Here is a 13,871-nt window from a genome sequence, read left to right as displayed (position 1 = left end):
CTTAGGCCCCACAAACGTGTGGGGCGAAGAAACGCCCTCTCGTCCACCCCCTCACAAAATCACCAATTTCTTCGTGTGATGGAAGTTGTGGATTTCGTTTCTTACATGATAGACGATATCTTTCTTTTTTTCTTGTTAATTAACTCCCTTATCAAAGCATCTCCAATAGTTCTCCAAAATTAGTTGGTAAATCAATGAGTTTTAGAAGTGGCTAAAAAAAGTTGGGAGTATATTTGATGGCTTTCTCTAACAGTTTCCATAACCTCACTCCTAAAGTATACAAGACAATCATATGATCTGACTAGTTGGGTCTGCCCCAAGTATATGGCCATATCTTGTTCTGAATCATAAGGTTTAACAAGGGGTTTGTGGTGTTCGATCCGCAATCCTGCATTGGGATTTTAGAAGTTGTTTTGTCTCTTTAATAGATTTCCTCTGCTTTTTAGAAAGCCATTGAGTTTAAAGAGTAATGTTGAGGTCACTAGCTAACAAAGTTGCAAAAGTCAAGAACTTAACTCCACTAGGCAATTACACACAGATTAGATTTCCCCAACATCAGAAAGCCAACCTACCTTTCTCTTGCTAGTCAACTCCAAACACAAAGACCCACAAAAGTGAGGTCTTTGTGTATTTCTTGCAAGGACTACTCTGCTAGTTGTACATGAATTTCTGAGATGATATAATTCTGTATTCACACATTGTCTTTTTTTTATTATTTTGAAGAGTTAGCTTAGATTATTAGTCTAGTCTCTCAGCTTGATTAAATTGTCCAATGCACTGTAGATCCATGCTTACTTTTCCTTGTCGTGATGATCAGAGATGTCGCATTGTTTGATGATTACAAAACAGTTCTCTGATGGATTGAATTTGTGTGTTTGGTCCTTCCAGAAGTAGACGTAGATTATTCTATCCCAAGGAATAATATCCAGCAACTACTTGTACTCTACCACTTATTAACAACGATGACACAAGGTCCGTGCCCAGTACGGCCACAGTTTAATCTAAAGGCATTAGGGAGAGTTTCAAACAGCCCCCTCAGTCTCTTGACAAGCAGCAGGCAGAGAGACGGGTGGAGTAGCGCATCGAACTGTCTTGGTGCTTTTTTCGGTTAAAACATGGTAATTTTGCTGTCGGCGTAAAAAAGTTAACCATGAGACATGCTCCAAAAAGATACTTGAAAAGTCTATGCGAGCTTGATAACGTCCTGCATAAGGATCATGTCCAGAGTTTTTTTTTCTTTTTATTTGGTCTTATATATGACTAGCTGCATTATAATTTACACTAAAATACTCTTAACTATAATTCCTATATTAGTAGATTGGATAAGGGCTCCAGCTTTTCATTTTAGTTCATGAGCTCTTATTCAAACTACAGAGTCTATGATATGTCATATGTCTTTTTCAGCAAAAGAACAAGGAAATGTTTCCTTCTATATGTAATAGAGGATCGTGCAACTCAAAAGCTTTAAGAAATTGTCTTCACTCCTTCAGTTTGCCGAAATTGTCTTCATAAAAGGTTCCTAAAGTAAGAAGAGATAAACAATGTATGTCAGAAATAGATTGTTTGGTTATAAATATAAGAAAAATCGTAGCCTTTGCTACCACTATATTCTAATTCTAATACTGCTGTATTTTCAAATTTTCATTGCATAAATATAATATCTATAGGATGTGCGCAGAAGTCATGTATGCTGCTATCAAAGCAAAATGGTTGTTTAGTGTACGGTGGGCTAACATATTATAATGTAATAGGAAGATCATAGCTGTACACTTGTATTTTTCAGGTAAAGAGATCTTATATTTACCTCAATGATACCCTTTGCTTCATTGGTGCTGCTTCTTTGATTTGTCAAGGTGATATATGGACCAGATGAGGTCTGATTCGTTATCGGTTAAGTATAAGTTTTTTTTTTTAAAAAAAAACCCTCCGTAGTAGAGTATTTTGGAGAAATTGTGCACTCTTGTTCAAGCACCCATCTTGATCCCAAATGCTGAAAGTTTAAAGTTCATAGAAGGCTTTAATAAATGTTAGTTTTGAAAATAAACTATTTTGTCCCCTCTGACATCGAGTTTGTTCCATATCCATGTACTGTATCCCACAGAATGCTAAACATGCTCTAAATTTGTAGCCTTGCAAAATGGAGCAACACATTTTCAAATTATGCAGTGCTGTGTCAGAATCGAATTGGTGGCCCAATAGTACCACTAAAGTACTAATCAGCAAAAATTACAACGTGTGTAGGAGAGATTGATCAGGAAGCCACTGGAGCTGGCAAACATTTCTGCAGGACCATGACAGAGGTTCTAAGGATGACTTCCGGTGTCTAACATATCTGAATATTTTTTATCTAAAGTATACTATTTATCAGTTGAAACAGAGTGCAAGGTTCTAAGAATTTCTTACCTAAGTAAAGGTGTACCTTTCCTAGGGATTGATCAGTTGAAACAGAGTAGTTACCAAAGATTACGACTCTTGAAAGTTACTCTTTTGCAGTATACAGAACTGAGAAGATGGAACCCGAAATCAAACGGGGGATCTAAACCTGTTTAGATGTGAGGTCCTTGTGTATTTTCTTGCAAGGACTACTCTGCTAGTTGTACATGTATTTTGAGAGGATATAATTCTGTATGCACACATTGTCTTTTTTTTTTTTTTGAAGAGTTAGCTTAGATTATTAGTCTAGTCTCTCTGCTTAATTAAATTGTCCAATGCATTGTAGATCCATGCTTAATTTTCCTTGTCCTGTTGATCAAGATGTCGCATTGTTTGATACAAAAACAGTTCTCTGATGGATTGAATTTGTGTGTTTGGTCCTTCCAGAAGTAGATGTAGACTATTCTATCTCAAGGAAAGGCATTAGGGAGAGTTTCAGACAGCCCTCTCTGTCTCTTGACAAGGAGCAGGCAGAGAGACGAGTGGACTGTGGAGTACAGCTTTCTTGGTGCTTTTCGGTTAAAACATGTTCATTTTCTTGGTGCTTTTCGGTTAAGAAATGTTGATATTGCTGTCGGCGTAAACAAGTTAGCTATGAGACATGCTCCAAAAAGATAATTGACAAGTCTATGCGATTTTGAGAATGTCCTGCATAAGTATCATGTCCAGAGGTTTTTTTTTTTTGGTCTTATATATGACTAGCTGCATTACAATGTACACTAAAATTACTATAATTCCTGTATTAGTAGATTGGATAAAGGCTCCAGTTTTTCATAGCAGTTCTAGATCTATAGAGTCTATCATATGTCATATGTCTTTTTCAGCAAAACAAGGAAATGTTTCCTTCTATATGTAATAGAGGATTGTAACTCAAAAGCTTTAAGAAATTGTCTTCATTACTTCAGTTTGCGAAATTGTCTTCATAAAAGGTTCCTAAAGTAAGAGGAGATAAACAATGGGTGTCAGAAATAGATTGTTTGGTTACAAATATAAGAAGAATCGTAGCCTTTGCTACAACTATATTCTAATTCTAATGCATTTTCAATTTTCCATTGCATAAACATTATATCTATAGGATGTGGGCAAAGTCATGTATGCTGCTATCAAAGCAAAATGGTAGTTTAGGTAAACACTCGGTCTTTTTCATAAGTAAACACTCGTCTTTTTCAGTAAACGAGATCTTATATTTACCTCAATAATAATACCCTTTGCTTCATTGGTGCTGCTTCTTTGATTTGTCAAGGTGATATGGAGCAGAAGAGGTCTGATTTATCTGTTAAGTATAAGTTTTTTTTTTTTTAAAAAAAGAACTCTGTAGTAGATTATTTTGGAGAAATAGTGCACTCTTGTTGGAGCACTCATCTTGATCCCAAATGCTGAAAGTTTAAAATTCATAGAAGGCTTTAAAAATGTTAGTTTTCAAAATAAACTCTTTTTTTTCTGACATAACAAGTTTGTTCGATATCCATGTATTGTATCCCACATAATGCTAAACATGATCTAAATTTGTAGCCTTGCAAAATGGAGCAACACGTTTTCAAATTATGCATTGCTGTGTCAGAATCGAATTGGTGGACCAATAGTGCTGTGTCAAAATCGAATTGGTGGCCCAATAGTACTACTACATATATACAGTGCTCAGCAAAAATTGCAGCCGATTAACAGGCACTCCACAGATTGATCAGGAAGCCACTGGAGCTGGCAAACATTTCTGCAGGACCATGACAGAGGTTTGTAAGGATGACATCCGGTGTCTAATATATCTGAATATTTTTCATCTAATAAAGTATACTATTATTATCAGTTGAAACAAAGTGCAAGGTTCTAAGAATTTCTTCCCTAAGTAAAGGTGTACCTTTCCTAGGGATTGATCAGTTGAAACAGAGTAGTCACCAAAGATTATTACTCTTGAAAGATACTCTTTGCAGCATCAACCACCCAACTAAATGCAAGTACACAGAACCTTTTTTTTTTTTGAATTAAACGGGAGAACTAAACCTTTTTAGATGTGAACACCGGTGGTTTTTGACGATCACTCGAGCAGCACAAAACACACCGGTTGTTTCTACCACTCAACCAGCACAAATGAAATCTAGAAAACCAGAGCAACCAGCATGACCAATTGAAGAATGACCCAAAGTTCAACTGCATCTTAATCTGTTGAAGCAGAACTTCCTCTGAACCAACTAACAGAAACCAAGAACCATCAAAACACAAGCAGAATTGTAGTAGCAACGCAATAGAAGATTAGAGCTTCCACTTCAAAAACATTAGCTAACACACATATACACCCTGTTCGCTTAGCTTATAAGCTGTACTTTTTCAGCCAACGAACAGTATTTTTCTCTCACAACAAATCAGCCTACACTACTTTCAGCCATGGCTTATCAGGACACGACCACGACATGAAGATAATCTCCATCGGAGGGACAGAAGGCACCAGACTTGTGAACCCTGGAAGGACAGCTGCTCATGGTCCAGGACTTACTGGCCACCACGGAGACGGAGCACCAGGTGGAGTGTGGACTCCTTCTGCATGTTGTAGTCTGCCAGGGTGCGGCCATCCTCTAGCTGCTTGCCGGCGAAGATGAGACGCTGCAGGTCCGGGGGATGCCCTCCTTGTCCTGGATCTTCGCCTTCACATTGTCGATGGTGTCAGAGGACTCCACCTCCAGGGTGATCGTCTTGCCGGTGAGGGTCTTGACGAAGATCTGCATACCACCGCGAAGGCGGAGCACCAGGTGAAGGGTGGACTCCTTCTGGATGTTGTAGTCTGCCAGGGTGCGGCCATCCTCAAGCTGCTTGCCAGCGAAGATGAGACGCTGCTGGTCCGGGGGGATGCCCTCCTTATCCTGGATCTTCGCCTTCACATTGTCGATGGTGTCAGAGGACTCCACCTCCAGGGTGATGGTCTTGCCGGTGAGGGTCTTAACGAAGATCTGCATACCACCACGAAGGCGGAGCACCAGGTGAAGGGTGGACTCCTTCTGGATGTTGTAGTTAGCTAGGGTGCGGCCATCCTCAAGCTGCTTGCCGGCGAAGATGAGACGCTGCTGGTCCAGGGGGATGCCCTCCTTGTCCTGGATCTTCGCCTTCACATTGTCAATGGTGTCCGAGGACTCCACCTCCAAGGTGATGGTCTTGCCAGTGAGGGTCTTGACGAAGATCTGCATGCCACCCCTGAGCCTGAGCACAAGGTGGAGAGTCGACTCCTTCTGGATGTTGTAGTCAGCGAGGGTTCGGCCATCCTCAAGCTGCTTGCCAGCTAAGATAAGACGCTGCTGGTCCGGGGGGATTCCCTCCTTGTCCTGGATCTTGGCCTTCACGTTGTCGATCGTGTCAGAAGACTCGACCTCAAGCGTGGTAGTCTTGCCAGTGAGGGTCTTGACGAAGATCTGCATGCCTCCCCTGAGCCTGAGCACCAGGTGGAGGGTGGACTCCTTCTGGATGTTGTAGTCAGCTAGGGTACGGCCATCCTCGAGCTGCTTGCCAGCAAAGATCAGCCTCTGCTGATCCGGAGGAATGCCTTCGTTGTCCTGGATGTAGTATACTGCAGTTGTAATTGTCATACGGGGAAAGATTATTATATATTAATATCCACGAACATAATTGTTGATTATTTTGAACAAAGAAGTAAATTTAAAAGTTTACGTTGACCGAAATGATCACAAATTAAATTATATATGTAATAGTACAAAACTTTTATTTAACTTGCTTTTGCAATACCCAATACTGGAAGACTATGTAACTGGTTGCTTGCTCAACACAATCTACAATTGCGTACGCTGACAGAACTGCCTTGGCCGGCCGGCACGGAAAGGCAGCGAGCGGCGACCTGGTGCCGGCGATTCCTGCGGGCGGGCGTCCTGCAGTGAGGGTCTTAACGAAGATCTGCATCTGCAAGCATTGAGGACCAGAAGAGTAAGCGACCATAAGTTACTATGAATCTAACAAAAACTGATCAACTGTTGAACAGAAAAGAATTGAAACATGAAACAAAGTTATAGGATCAGCTGCTCAGCATCCTAATTCGAGGGATAGGCAACTAAACTATGAAGCAGATCTTTCTAACAAGTACCAGAACTATATAGCATTTAAAATAAGAGAACCATTACCAAAAAAAAAAAAAAAAAATACATGATATATGCCGCGGGATCACGCGCAACGGCGCATGCAACATCATCCCAGCCCAACCCTAGAGCGGCAAACGAACCAACCGGTCCAACCATCATATCTACTCGAGCCAACCCGCAGAATCACGCGAGCACGATCACACCAAATACCTTCATCACAGCCCGCAGATCTACAGCACGACCCGCAAATCGACTACAGATCGAAGGACGCGAGCAGGCCATCGCCTCACACGACCTAATCAAACACTACGACGAACACGAACAGGGAAAGCATACCTAATCAAACGCTACGACGAACACGAACCTTGAGAGGATCGGGAGGATTCGATTCGCTTCGATGAATTTCTCCGACGATGGGATTGGGGACTGGGATTTGGATGTATGAGGCAGGGAGGGGATGAAGCCAATTTATACACGGGGGAGGAGGGAGAAAGAGTCCCGTGACTCCGTGAGGCACGGCACCGAGCGGTGTGGGGCCCAGCGACGAGAGGCGGTTGCGTCACGGTCTCGTGGAATTCTTCCCCGCCAAACATGAAAACGGGACGAATATTTTTCGAAAACCGAATCGAAGGTTGAGATTTGTCCGTATTCAAGTTCGGATATCCAACATTCGATATTGTATTTGTATCTGAATACTTAAATCACATGTTTATGATGTCGATGTCCAATCGTATTCTGTCCGACATTCGTTCTAGTCCCCACCGCGCAATTACGCGGAAAAAGTCAGAGGCCGCCGCGGAGATATCGAGGAGGAGGACGTTTGCTTCCCGCGGTTGGTGGCCGTTAAGGATTACAAAAGATCTCTAGATCAGGTTAACACCGTTACTATACCGTTTGCTTCAATCGTGCATTGGCTTGATTTTTTCTTTTCGTAGAACATTAAGTTTTCTATATACCGTTTGCTTCAATCATGCCCATGCATTGGCTTGAATTCCCCCCCCCCCATATAGAACATTTGAAGTTTATATATATATATATATATATATATATATATATATATATATATATATATATATATATATATATATATATATATACATAGAACGCGGGGCGAATCCCTAGATGGCCACCGCGTTCATTCACGAGCACCGTCGACACTTTAGTCACTGTTCATGTTAATTTGAATACGATACAGGCATAGGTCATTTCGCTATTACATTTATGTCTCGCATGTCGAGAATTAGCACCGCTAAGAATGGTGTGGAACTCCACGCTTTTCGGTCTTTGAATTGAAATCGAGTTTATCGTTGCTCATGCCCCCTCTACATTTTCGCACTACCGGAAACAGTGCCATTGTCGTGTGCCACAGGCACTCGCAAAGACAAAAAAATACTCGGCAAAGGCTTTGCCGAGTGTAACACTCGGCAAACAGCACACAACATCTATAGTGCCAGCAAACGTCTCTTTGCCGAGTGTTTTCTATCGGGCACTCGGCAAATACTTTGCCGAGAGCTGAAACCGATGCTCGGCGAAAAAAAGTAACGTGACGGCGCCGAGACGGTCACGACGCGTTTGCCGAGCGTTCCGGACCTGACACTCAGTAAACCTGCCTCCTTTGCCGAGTGTCAACTCCCGAACACTCGGCAAACCTGGCTGGTTTGCCGAGTGTCAAATCTCGGACACTCGACAAACCTGCCTTCTTTGCCGAGTGTCAAATACCGGACACTCGGCAAAGACTGACCCAGAACGTACAAATGTTGGAATCTTTACCGAGTGTCACAGCACAGACACTCGGTAAAGAAGCCATTTTAGTCCCAGAATGCACAGAAATTTGCCACGTGCCCGCTTTGTCGAGTGTTTTTATCCTGACACTCGGCAAAAGGCCTCTTTGATGAGTGTAACACTCGGCAAAGCGACCATATATTTTCAGTTTTTATTGTTCGATCACGTATAACGTACCCCACTCAAATAAACATTACAGGCATCACACATAGTTCACAATAAGCATCACAGGCAGTTCATATAGATATATCGACAACACATAAATGCAAATAAACTTCAGAATCATTAGTAGGTTCATTCACAACCACAAATAGTCACAAGTAGTCACAGGTAATCCATAAATGCAAATGCAAATAAAATCACAAGTAGTCACTTAGGCCATGGGTTCCACTGCAACCACGCTAGGTCATGAGGCTCATTCGATGCCGCCGATTAATTCTGCACAAAGAAGAAGAGATTACATGTGTGAGACAAGATTGACCAACACGTATGGTCTCTCTGTTGCCTAACTTAACCCTTACAACTATCAGCAATATCTTCCCAATTGCATTGTGCTCTAGTATGATTGTTTAAGTACTAGTTGGTAACAAACATATAGCATTAGTCACTAAGTTTCTAGTGTCTGGACATCTTTGTAAGATTGATTCTGCATAAACTAGAAACGGTGATTATAAGGTTGTAAAGTGACTCATAGTGCATGAAACAGTATTTGGAGCAGGTTGAGGAGGAGGGACTAGCATCGGTGGCAGAGGTTGACCGATTACAGCGTAAACACCCTCATATATTCAAACATCTACAGCCGCTCTGCCTCCATCCTCTACCGCTCTGCCTCCATCTTTGCCTCTAGCTCCTCCCGGCGCCTTGTTTCTTATTCCAGCTGAGCCTACAATATTTTATCCCAATGTTATAATGTAATGCAAAAGGATGTAAAAATCAATGAACGATAAATAAAACAGAAATAACCTAGAGTGCGTTCATCTGGAACCGTGTAGAGTCTGGCCGTGGGCGTATCGCCGGGCTAGAACTAGTGCTCCGTGCTTGAATCTAGGAGAGAGTGGGAGTACTGGTCGTATTGATTGTGCCATCACCAATCTAGAACCAACCATGCTTCTTGCCTCCTCCCGCCCTCATGACCACTTCTCCATCAAGGTCATGGGCGCTTGGATCATACTCTGGGCCATAGACCGCCCTTGCCATCAATGTGTATCCATCGAGGCGGCTGTGGATGGACTCGTTGCTCTACGCCGAGGGTAGGTCCTCTGGGTTGTAGATGACGTCGACCGTCTCGTTGCCCTTGTGGGCCAAAGCATATGCCATGAACTAGGAGCAAGGCTCGCCATCATGTGTCGCCAACTGCAAAAAAAGCAATATAATTAGAAATTATGCAGGATTGAGAGTTAGAATAAAGAAATAAATCCGCGTACCCATCTAGCCGCGTATTCTGAGAGGTTGAGGTTGCCTTGATGGTGTGGTGCACCCAGCATCAGCAAACGCCGCTCCCGGCAAGCGTTGTGATTCTCCTCCCACGTGGGGTCACACCACATGTCCACCATCCGGGCCTAGCACTACAGATCGTAGGCGCACCACCACGGAGGCACCTACGTCATCAAGTATATGACATATAAAAAGATGAAATTAAGCGTAATTAATCTTAGAAAAAATAAGTATTAATGTTCTATATTTACCTTCAGGTATTGTTCCGGGGTCATCCTCATGGTTCTTACCGCACTTTTAGGGAGCCTCACTCTAAGAATTTCCACGTGGTATTGGATCATGGCCTAAATGCGCGCCTCGTAGTGCATGTCCTTAATGAGTTTCTTGGTGGCTTTGTCAGCCACAGCATCCGCCTTAGCCTCGTATCCCTCTTTCCATCTAAAGAAATCCTGCATATAGATGTGATGTATCCAGTCATTATTTCAAGAATGTCCAATCAATGCGATGTATTGAGCAATGTAGTGCGAGAAATACTTACCCAAAGCTCGGGTCGAATCAGCGGGCGTCTCTCAAGAGGTATCGGTTGCCTCGAGAGGGTCATGGGACCTCGCAACCACACACGCGATGAAGTAGAGGAAGAGGTACCCCCTGTCTCCTCCTCCACCCCTGCCTCCTCAAGCCATATGTGGTAGTCATGACTCTTGAGCCCGTTGATTCATAAAGTAGCTAAGTTCACTCTCCTCTTCAGATTTGCTATATACCCATCAGGAAACATTAATGTTTAGAACCATTCTAGTTCTTCCCTCCTTTGGGCTCTCATCAGAACGAAATTGACCTTAGGCTTTCTCCATGACTTCCCACCTTCGGGAGGCGCCATGTCTAGCTTTGGTCTATTGCATAACCTCGCTTGATCCACTCTAGCCTTAACATTATCCTTTGTCTTATCAGGAATGTCCATGATTGTACCAAAAATTGCCTCGACGACATTCTTTTTAGTGTGTATTACATCAATGTTATGTGGAAGCAGAAGGTCATCAAAATAGGGGAGGTTCCACAAGCACGACTTGTGAGTCCATGCATGTTGCTCACTATATCCTAGAAAATGATCTCCTTGGTCATTGACCTCGAGAGCGTCTAACTGAACACGAACCGCGGCACCAATCATCATCTAGGGTGCAGGGCCTTCAACTACTACATCTTTTGTAAAGTTCTTGATGTCTCATTTGAATGGATAGTCAGGAGGGAGGAATTGTCAAAGTTTATCGAATGAAGAATACTTGCCCCCCTTGGTCAACCAAATGAACATCAGAGATGCCTTGCATACTGGGCATGAGAACTTTCCGTGAACACACCAGCCGTAGAATATCCTATACGCCAGAAAGTCATGCAGGGAGTACTAGTACCAAACATGCATTTTGAAGTTTGTCTTTGTAGCTCGGTCGTATGTCCATACCCCTTCCTCCCAAGCACAGACCAAATCATCAATCAGAGGCTCCATGTACACACTCATATTATTCCCTGGGTGTTCAGGAATTATCAACGATAAGAATATGTTCTGTCGTTGAAAGAGAACGCCAGGAGGGAGATTGAGAGGGATAACAAACATGGGCCAATAAGTGTATGAGGCAGCTACCATTCCATAAGGATTGAACCCATCTGTTGCCAATGTAACACGTACATTATGAGCCTCTAGAGCTTTCTCAAGATAAATCATATCAAACCTTGTCCATGCTTCACCATCGGATGGATGCACCAGCTTTTCAGGATTGTATTGACGTCCGTATTTGTGCCATGTCATCTGTTTCGCGGATTCCTCGGTCATATAAAGCCGTTGGATCCTCGGTATGAATGGAAGGTACCGTAGGATCTTCACGGGGATGGCGAGCTACCTCTTCTGACCATCACCAGAGTCTACCTCCAGGAACCTAGACCATTTACACTTCACACAGTACTTTGCTTCCGCATGTTCTTTCCTAAATAAGATGCATCCCTTCGGACAAGCATGTATATGCTCATATGGCATCTTAAGTGCATGAAGGAGTTTTTGTGCCTCATACATGCTGTTTGGCAGGATGTGACCATCCGAGAGTAGGCTACCAACAACTGTGAGCATAACATCGAAGGCTTCTCGACTCAAGCTAAATTGGGACTTTACAACCATTAGGCGTGCAATGGCATCCAGTTGAGAAACCTTGGTATACCCGTGAAGGGGTTGCTGTGCCGTAGACAACATATAGTAATATGCCTTTGCGGTTGCCTCTGGCTCCTCCTCCCAACGTCCTTCATCGAAGTGTGCTTCATGATAGTAATTTAACATGTCTCCTACCCTGGCATCAGTATCATAATCCTCGATGCGTTGTCTCACGACCTTGTCTCTCACACGATCAGATTCACCATGGTAGATCCATCGGGTATAGTCTATCATAGAACTGACCAATTTATAAGAGCACAAAGTACAATGGCAGCCCGCAAGCAGTCGCACTGTCATACTTGAGCCCATATAAACCCGGTAGTCCGTCGAGTACCATGATGGGTCTCGATAAATGATCCACATACAACAAAGATCATATATGATTCAACATACATGTCACATGTCACATAAAGTTCATAGATACAATTCATTCATCAGAGTACGAAATAGAGTTATTACAAACCAAGTTCGATAGATAGTAGCGGAAGCAAATTAAGTTTGAAACTAGCATTTATCAACATAGTTCAACTACAGTGCCAACTCATGATCATGATCCACAAAAGCATATAGAAGGATTAATAAAGATACCTACCCAAGGCTCACTCCTCATCCACAGTGGGATAGAAGCAGTTCTTGTAATAGCCGTGATAGACTGTACCATCTGCAACAATGGGAATAAAACCCTGAGTACGAGAAGGTACTCAGCTAGACTTACTCGTCATAAACTAGAAATAAATTGAGTCCAAGGATTATGCAAGGCTTTATAAGTGGAGGTAGCTTGACAACAATTTACATAAAAAGCGATTAACTCAATTATATGATTATACTTTGGTCATCAAGTTAATTATAGTTATTCATCTCTAGATTAGCAACTATCATGTGCCAAACATGTGGTACATCATTTGATAACATACAATAGTAACCATAGCAGGTGAAGTAAATCCATGTTTATTTGAACCATCATATTCCATAATATAATTACTACGATGTTGGTGCTAGCCAAGTTTCTCATTATCCGGGAGAGACGGCGATTTGAATCAATTTCAACCAGCTGGGAATTTATTCCTAACACAAACCTAGGTCTACCAGATCAACGGTCACCTTAGGTCACCTTTGGTACAACTCAAGTTCACATTTCGCGGGTTCGCCCAACACTGCACAATTAGAGACAACCAGTTGCCAGGACGTTTAGGCCCGGCCTGCCCTTAGGCTCACGTCTGGCTCCCCGCACATCCTTACTACCATCCAGAGTGCGCACTCTAACATAATAAGGCCCGACTTGAGTTGAGCTACTTGGCTTCATGGTCGGAACGAGTTATCCGGCCAGCTAAGTGATAGGCATGCGTTCAATCTTGTCAGAAGGGCCAACAATGGTACGGTCCTTAATCGGCACAGACAGAATCACATGAGTCAATCTACACATAGACTCCGCCCGACCACCATTTACATTACCCCATGGTTCTTTTCTATGATAGCAAATATAGCCAATCGTCCTTCGGTATCCACCTATATCTCACAGGTGACAAGAAATCACCCGACTTCTACCGGTCTAAGCATGGCTAAGCATATATTCGATCATGGACCTACACAGGGTTAAAGGTGTATATATTAGGATAAGGTAGTTCCATGCATCAAGTGTTTTCAGTCAACTCTTATAACCTAATGCATCAAACATAAAGGACTCAAGTATTTTTTTATAAAACATGGGAGACTTAGAATGCTCCGAGGCTTGCCTTTGAGGAAAGAGGTGGGTCGGTGATCGGGGCACTCAGGGAGCTCTTCTAGAGTTTGCTCCTCTTCTTCGAGAGCTATGACTTGAGGAGTCTCCTATTGATCCCCTTCCTCTTCTTCGTTGAATTCCAGCAACGTTATGTCCTCGGTCGATCCTATATGCATGATCATGGAATAAGATATCGCAAATGCATGCACGATGACATGTATAATATGATAAAACATGA

At 42.6% G+C, this 13,871-nt stretch overlaps 1 pseudogene; it reads right to left on the bottom strand.

The window, feature by feature from the left end:
- Window positions 1-4,662: 4,662 nt before the first annotated feature.
- LOC136520145 (polyubiquitin-like) lies at window positions 4,663-6,999 on the bottom strand (annotated as a pseudogene).
- Window positions 7,000-13,871: the final 6,872 nt, after the last annotated feature.

Source organism: Miscanthus floridulus, chromosome 18, assembly GCF_019320115.1.
Source record: "Miscanthus floridulus cultivar M001 chromosome 18, ASM1932011v1, whole genome shotgun sequence".
Classification (NCBI taxonomy): domain Eukaryota; kingdom Viridiplantae; phylum Streptophyta; class Magnoliopsida; order Poales; family Poaceae; genus Miscanthus; species Miscanthus floridulus.
The sequence above is the reverse complement of the archived record's forward strand: the minus strand, read 5'-3'. Positions and strand labels throughout refer to the sequence as shown.